This window comes from Octodon degus, unplaced genomic scaffold, assembly GCF_000260255.1.
Source record: "Octodon degus isolate 3935 unplaced genomic scaffold, OctDeg1.0 scaffold00015, whole genome shotgun sequence".
Lineage (NCBI taxonomy): Eukaryota > Metazoa > Chordata > Mammalia > Rodentia > Octodontidae > Octodon > Octodon degus.
The window spans coordinates 9,544,428-9,552,593 of record NW_004524591.1 but is presented as its reverse complement, the minus strand read 5'-3'; positions in this window follow the sequence as shown (position 1 = coordinate 9,552,593).

Here is an 8,166-nt window from a genome sequence, read left to right as displayed (position 1 = left end):
GGTGGCCAGCTCAGCATGCCTGGGAATAGAGCCAAATGAAGTTTTATAGAGATCTAGACTATTTTCTCAAATCATACAAATTTATTTGCAGAAAGTCCATACCCCTCAATCCCCAGCTCAATGTTCCTTTGCCTAACATGTATCAACTTAAAATATAAAAACATCAGGAACAGTTCAGACAGTATTTTTTAGATCCTTTTAAGAACACATTGTCCCAAACTTTGTACAAGAGATGAGGATTACTTAGGCAACCTGGAGAATGCTTTTAATAAAAGAATTCTGGGGGCTGGCTAGATAGCTCAGTGGACTAAAGCACCTGCTGAGACAGAGCACAGCGGCCAGAGTTCCATCCCTGGCATGCTAAGCCTGCCCCGTTCCCCGGGTTTGCTGAGATGGCAATTGAGACTGGGCACAATGCTGCAAGCCTGTAATCCCAGTGCTTGGGAGGCTGAAAACAGGAGAATCACTATGAGTCAGATCTACATAGTGAGCCCTGTACACCCTCTACTAAATACAAAAAATAAAAATAAAAGAATTCCACTTACTATTTAGAAAATTACTTTTTCTTAAGACAGTTCCTGATACTTGAAATTATTTATAACTTGTTTGATATTGGAAGAAATGACACTGTAACGTGGATTTCATATTCAGTCTCACAAGGGGAGCCGTGGGGTAAAACTCATAGAAGCCACGTGGCCAGTGGCTCCATCTCCAGTCAGTTATGTGACTCATATCACTGGTCTTAGCGTTGGACGCCTTTTGTTATGAGGAATGAGTACATAAAAGCCACCTGAATGCCCTAGTTCTATCTTGTAGAGCCTCTCATGTGAAGCATAAAAAATCCTTCTGAAGGAAAAATAACAGGTGAATAGATCTATTGTCTCCTGTTGTCTCTGTATCCGCGCAGATGCTACAGACATACTGAACACTCCAAGTTTTTAAAGGATCTAATAATCTTTATCCTTGAAACACTTTTACTCTAATTCAAACCAAGACAAAACCAGAACCAAAATGCATTGCTAATAACTTCAAAAGAAGTTTGAAATAGTCAGGTCATGATTGATCCAGCCGAAGAATATAGATAGCATCCCAGTAGACACGGAGCCACCTTTCTAGTAGAAAGGATGCATATAAACTCATGCTTCCCATGGTATGTTGAATTATATGAACAGTTTTGCTGGAGTCAGATACATTTGGCCAAATTGTGATGAATAAATAATGAACAAGTTCTTTTAGTATATTTAAATGCATTTTAAATATCTAAATAGTGAATACGAAGCGGAATGTTTCTGAAGTATATTTCAATGTGAAACACGCTGTATTACAAAAACATCTCGGATCATGTTTTTTTCCATGGAAAAAAATCAATATGATGCGGTTAGTACACAGTAGGGAAAACTCATCTGCTCATTTGCAGGACAGAGCTGGGAGCAGGGTGCCGGCAGGGCTAATGGGAGGGAACATGGGACAGCAAGGCCAAATCCAAAACCAGCATCTTTTATTCGGCAAGTTTATTAACTTCCAAGATTGAGAATTGCCCCAAATGTAATATGACCAGGTGCACACATGAACACGTTCTTTCAAGCTGCTAATCTAAAAGATTTACTGTATGATCTAAGGGATTTACTGTATCATCTCAGGAACAATAAACACTGCTTCACTGGGAAAGTAATTTTTTATTAAAATCTGTTAGCACAAAAGGAAGAAATCCATTCCCAATTTGTTTTATCTTTTTTTTTTTTTTTTTTTTTTTTTTTTTGGATTGAACTCAAGTCCTTAAGTTTGCCTGGGAAGCGCTTATTCCACTGAGCCATCTCCCCAACCCCAATTTGTTTTAATAGTTACTTAATTACCTTTCATGTGCATTTGAGTTGCTTTCTGTGATCACTTGCTTTTAGCCTAAGCACTTTCCTAAAGTAAAGATTATGAACTACAAATTATTTTACCTTTTAATTATACAGGAAGCACTATTTTACCTTTATTCTTTTAAATGTAACTTTGCTGGATGTAAGACTTTTAGTTGGCCTTTCTGTGTTTAATGACAGTGTCTAAATTCTTTCCCTAACAAATGTGTTATGCTATTGTTTACGTAAACAATTTATGTTGCTTTGTTTGTCCTTCCAATAAATGGATTATAGTTCCTTGTTTCTCTGCATGTTTTATACTTTTTCACTTAAAACTAGACATTAGAAAACATATTATTTACACTACTAGGGACTTACCCCCACCCCTCCCAGGGGGTTGTTATTATTATTTGCTTGACTGCCTAGATTATTTTAGTGTGGTCCACCCATCCCCTGGACACAAGTGCTCTGAGTTGCTACTTAAAAAGGCACAGCTGTGGCTTTGCTCAAAGCTGCCTGCATGGCTGAGGATTTGGTAGGGAAGTTTTCCTTTTGCCTCATGGCTTTCATCTGTCAAACTTCACTAATTGCTTGGTGATTTCCCTATTGTCCACAATACCCTACAAAATAATTCAATCTCCTTTGAAGGACACTTTTGAAGTTAGTTTTGATTTTTATGTTTGTTTGCTTTAACCAGGCATAGTTCCTCCCAGCTACCTTACTCCAGAGTTCTCTCTTTCAAAGTAGCCTGTATACAATTTAACCTGTATCTTGCGTATTTGTCTCTCAGTTGCCTCTCACCATAATATCTCTGGTTCTTTTTTTTTTATGTATTTGGTATAGGGTCTCACTATGCAGCTTGGATTCATATGATCCTCCTGTTTTCAGCATCCCTAGCGTTGGGATCACAGTCATGCGCCACCACACCCGGACTCATTAGCCAGCTCAGCACATCCCTGGGGCAGGGCCTGCACTGCATGCAGGACCAGGGATTGAACCCTGATCCCTGTGCTTGCCAAAGCAGGCGCTTAGTCTGCTGAGCTGTCTCACTGGCTCTATCTCCGGTACTTGAGAGCTCCCTTAGGCTTGAACTTCTCCAAAATGTGACACAGATGAAGTCAGTCCATTTGAGATGAGGTGAGATGCTCCCTAGTTTTGACACACTCATCTACTTCCCTGCCCCTGAGTTCTGAATGGGTGAATGTCCATAACGACAAAGTTTTCTCTGAGAGACATCCCAACTCCAGACGCTGAGTACTTGGTGGAGAGGGGGTGTGGGGAACATCTTGAGGTCCTCTCGATTTGCTTATCTATGTGCTGATCATGCCTTGAGAGCCAGGAAAAGGATGACCAGGGCCCATAATCTCAGCTTCCCACACCCAAAACTGAACTTTGCTCCTTAAGTGGGAACTGGGACTTGGAAGGGATTCTCTCATTTCTTGCTTTCATGCAGGGCATGGCTTTAGGACTAGCGAGTTGTGGAAGGAACCATAATTCTCACAGTCTAATCACAGGAAGAAAACCCGTCAAACTGGAACAAAGAGTTGAGAGCTTTATGTTCTTAAATATAAAAAGCAGAGTGGAGACTACACCTTGTTGATCTGAGACAGAAAAGCAAATAGTTTTAGTCCACAAACCACAGGTTTCTGCCTTCTTTATTATATTTTTTGGGGGAGTTTTCTTTAACAAATATTTAATTATTTGCTGTTTTTCCTTAAAAACATTTCCCAGAGGGCTTTTATGTTGTGCTTGTACTACTGAGCCATCTCCCTGGCCCCATAAATAGATTTTTTTTTTAATTTGGTGAAACCGGAGATTGAACTCAGGCCCTTGTGCTTGCAAGGGAAGCACTTGTTCCACTGAGCCATTTTCCCGGCCTCCCAGAGTTTTAAATCACATTGCTTTCTTAATCTGGATCTCTTCAAATGGTCCTATAAGAAGTCAATTTCTGTCATTGTAGTCATGTGCTGGTTTATTAATTTTATTCTCTATATTTTTTAAAATCAACTTGTATGTATAATTTGTATGTAATCTGTCTGTATGTAGGTATAACTGAGACAGTGTTGGGTAGTAGTGGCAGTAGTCATTTAACATTTTTTATCATCTCATTTTCTTCATCGAGACGTTTAAGTGGCAGCTCAGAATCATCCATCCATTGCCTCTATTCCTTTTAACTCATAGGTATAAGGAAAACTAATTTAGGAAGGAAATCATTATTCTCCCAAGGGTTTGGCTGTAACAAGTGACATGTAAGAATGCTTCTTTCTTAATCACTGTTGCTGCCCACACTCTTGGCTTCCTACCTGTGTGTGTGTTCCCCTTCAAACCTCACTCGCAATGCTGCTGGTTCTGAGCTGAACTATGCTGAGCAAGACACCGCTTTGACATTCAGTGGCCCAGGGCTGCCTTTCTCCTTGGAAGAATCAGGTAAGTCAACTACATGAGGTTTTGATTGTTGACATGGTTTCAAGGCAGATGGTGAATTCTCACCTCAGTGGGTGGAAGGACAACCAAAGCATTTAGCGATATTTACAAGATGAATTGTAGCTGCTTGCGCTCCTGGACCTGCCGGAGCACAGGATTTACATTCAGGATGCCTTGATCTAGGTGGTAGAAGACAGCAAGTTAAAAAGTAAAGCAAGTAGCTCATGGTCCTGTTGCTGATGTAAATCAAAATGAGCCTAGTGATCACAACTTCATGTAAGAAAAACTCAATTAATAGGAATTTTCCCAAACAGAAGATCTGTAATTGTTTTATTTTCCTTCCAACTATTTTATTTTTAACACTCTTTAGGCCATGTGGCATGATTTCATTCTGGTTCTATTCACCACAGTTCTCCCATTTTTGGCTTTTTTATTATTATTATTATTATCATCATTATTATTATTATTATTCTTTTCTATTGGAAATTACTTCAGTGTAGCATTAATAGCTGATATGGACTTTTGAGCCTTGTACTCACAAGATCCATGCTTTAATCCATGTTCTGAAATTTTCATTTCACAGCTATGAAAAGATGGCCACGGCTTTTGCATGCCAATGTGGAATCTAGAGTGAATATTTTTGCAATAACTGTATGCCTGAACACCATACACGTGTAGACATCACTATTCTTCATAAACAAAGAAAAATAAACCTTATCACACTTCACACCTTTCTCCATGTTTAATTATAAAAAGAATGCATGAAGTTCATTGTCAATGCAGTCAATCTTGAGTAAAATCATGTATGATCTCTCTCTCTCTCTCTCTCTCTCTCTCTCTCTCTCTCTCTCTCTCTGTGTGTGTGTGTGTGTGTGTTACTGGTGATTGAACTCAGGACCTTGCCCTTGCCAGGCAAGCATGTATTCTACTGAGCTATTTCTCTGGCCCTAATACCTTTATTGAGATTCATTTTTGGCTCTGGTATTTAATCTGAAGAAATAAGATTGTGTGCAACATTTGTGATTTAGTTTAAAGATGAAGGTATGAGTTGATTTTTAAGTAAGAGCTGTTCATGCCTGAAATTAGTAAAGTCCATAAGTTGGAAGTTCCCATCAGATTTATATATTTGCACTTTTATCTTGCTGGACAACATCCAAGAAGACACGCAGGAACCCCAGGAAGTGGTAACACAAAGTTCCCACCACCCTCAGAAAACACCTACATCCCCATGGCTGGGGTCTTGTATACAAAGCTTCAGAGACAGTGTTTTGGTAAATTATTTTTGCCAAATAATTTTGGTAAAAGTGAGGTTTAATAATGTTAAACTTTTGTCTGATTGAAAAACAAAAGTTACTGGAGAAAATAAGATTCATCTTAAAAAGTTGTTTGTAAGCAATTTTGTTTTGCTGTATGTTGTCTTGACAAATATAAAAGAAGAGCATGGAGTCCATGCTACCATTCAAAGTATCACAAACTTTTATTGTCTTTTGGCAACTCAGTTCAGCTTCCTCCTTTATGGTAGGACTAGTCATGAGTAGTCACACTTCTCCCATAATTCGTTAGGGTTGGTTAGGTGCAGAGCTTTTGAGTTGAGGAACTGTAATACATTATTCTCTTCAAACTATGTCCATGCTCAAAAGAAAATCACTTAGTATATTTTTTCACCTCAAAGATGTTACTATACTTTCTTCACTCTTCTCAAAAGCCTCCTGTGAATTGTGTTCTTTCTGTTTACCTTGATAATCTATACAAAAAAAGAGTATCAAGGAGACTCCTTGTAAATATAGTTAGGAAATAAAAGTAAATCCTTAGAGCAAATCACTAAATGAGTTGTGATATATGTACTTATTTAAATAACAGGTTGTTACTGATACATATTTTGAGTGTTGTCTATGCAAGCAGAAGGCTAAATCTTAGCTATATTATGCTTTTTAAGACTAGTACTCTTGTTTTCTAAAGCTCTGAAACCACTGAGAGACACCAAGGGCAGACAAGTAAACAATTGTGAGCATGACAATTAATATGAAAGAATAATATTAGGGTGTGCTGTGATTGTTGGAAAAATTTAAGTGTACTTAGACTCGTTAATATAAAGTAAAAAGTGTCCACAAATATACCACAAAGCGGTGATTGTAGTGTTGTGTGCCCACAACCAGGACGAATACCAAGCTGTGCGTGAATGCACTCAGGTCAGCAGTTATTCAAATCCAACGTAACTGCTGTGTATGCGCATCAGGCTGAGCGTAACTCTTCAGAATATGAACATGAGGCATTCGTGTATCAGTCCATTTTGTTTTCCTATATTGTCTCATTCTTAAATGAAATGTTTTGTTACTTTATAATTAAAGTATTTAAAATATTTTGAACATATAACTAGTAGAGAAAACATTCACTTATTTATGCAATATCCAATTTTAGCAAATCTTAAGAACTTTTAAAAATGAGCCAGGGAGATAGCTCAGTAGAAAAAGTGCTGCCTGGCAAGTGCAGGGTCCTCAGTTCAGTCCCCAGGACCAAAAAAAAAAAAAAAAAAAAAAAAGGAAGAAAAAAAGAAAGATAGTGACAAATATACCTAAAGCTCTAAAACTGAATTCTGTTTTTTGTACTCCCTCTCCTTTTTAGGATAATCACTAGTGTAAAGATGTGCTAATGGTATGTTCTGATGAACAGGACTTTAGAAAACAGCATACAGCACAAGTGCAAAAGCCTAAATCACCAAAAATAGGTAATGAAAAGAAAAGAAAACAATAAATCAGGCAACATATGTAGTGAAGAGTAATTGTTACGAGGATGAAAGAAACAGATTAAATTTACAAAAGCCTTTGCTGAATGAAATGGCCAATGTAATCTTTTTTTTTTTAACATTTTTATTTATTTATTTGTGTGTGTGTGTGTGTGTGTGTGTGTGTGTGTGTGTGTGTGTGTCGCCAGCTCAGCCCACCAGGGGGCGGGGCTGGCTGGCATGTGGTGCTGGGGGATTGAATCGTGGTCCCTGTGCTTTGCCAAGCTTGTTCCAAGTAGGTGGTTTAGACCACTGAGCCATCTCACCAGCCCCATGGCCAACGTAATCTTAAGAAATTACATAAACCACTGTTGTTAAGCTCAAAACAGGAATTCTGAAACTTTAAATACTTTCTTCAAGCTTATCAAAACTTCTCTGCTGACTAACTGAATTTGAAAAATAAAAAATAAGCAATAAAAAATTTTTTCATTGCATTTATTCTAGATTCGAAGTAAGCAAAGCAAAACTACCATTCAAAACTACTTTGAAGAAATTTCACATCCATAATTCAAATGTTTTCTAATAAAATTTTTATTAATTTTTTCAAATGTCTTGTATGAATCAAAGACTGTACCAATATCAGGGCATAAAAAAAGTGAATTGAAAGTTATCTCTTTGTTGAGAAGTTCACAATCTAGTTAGTAACACTTGTTAAATGACATGCCATCTTTCCTGTTCCATGTATTCCTACTGCCCAGAGAACTGCATGGCACATAGTAAAACATGTTTAATAAATTAATAAATGTTTAATGAATTTCTTCTGGGGAAGAAAGAAGTGCCCTGATTTATAGCATTTTTCTATTTCTATGGTGTGAATATTGTTCTCATGACTGATTTCAAACAAATGGCATTAGAGTACTGAATGTGGCACTGGAAAGCAATACACATAGGGCAGACAGCCAGCTCTAGCACTGAATAAGTTCATGTTCTATGGATACACAATTGCTGCAAAGGAGTTTTATTTAGTATGTGGTGGTGGAGCACAGAGAAACGAGCAGGTTTACTGGATCAGGACTTCTCTTACAAGAAATCTCTCGGTGGTGGTGTTTGACTTGTTTCTGAAGGGGATGTGAGTCCTCATTATAGCAATAAAACCAAACTGTGACCTGGTAGGAG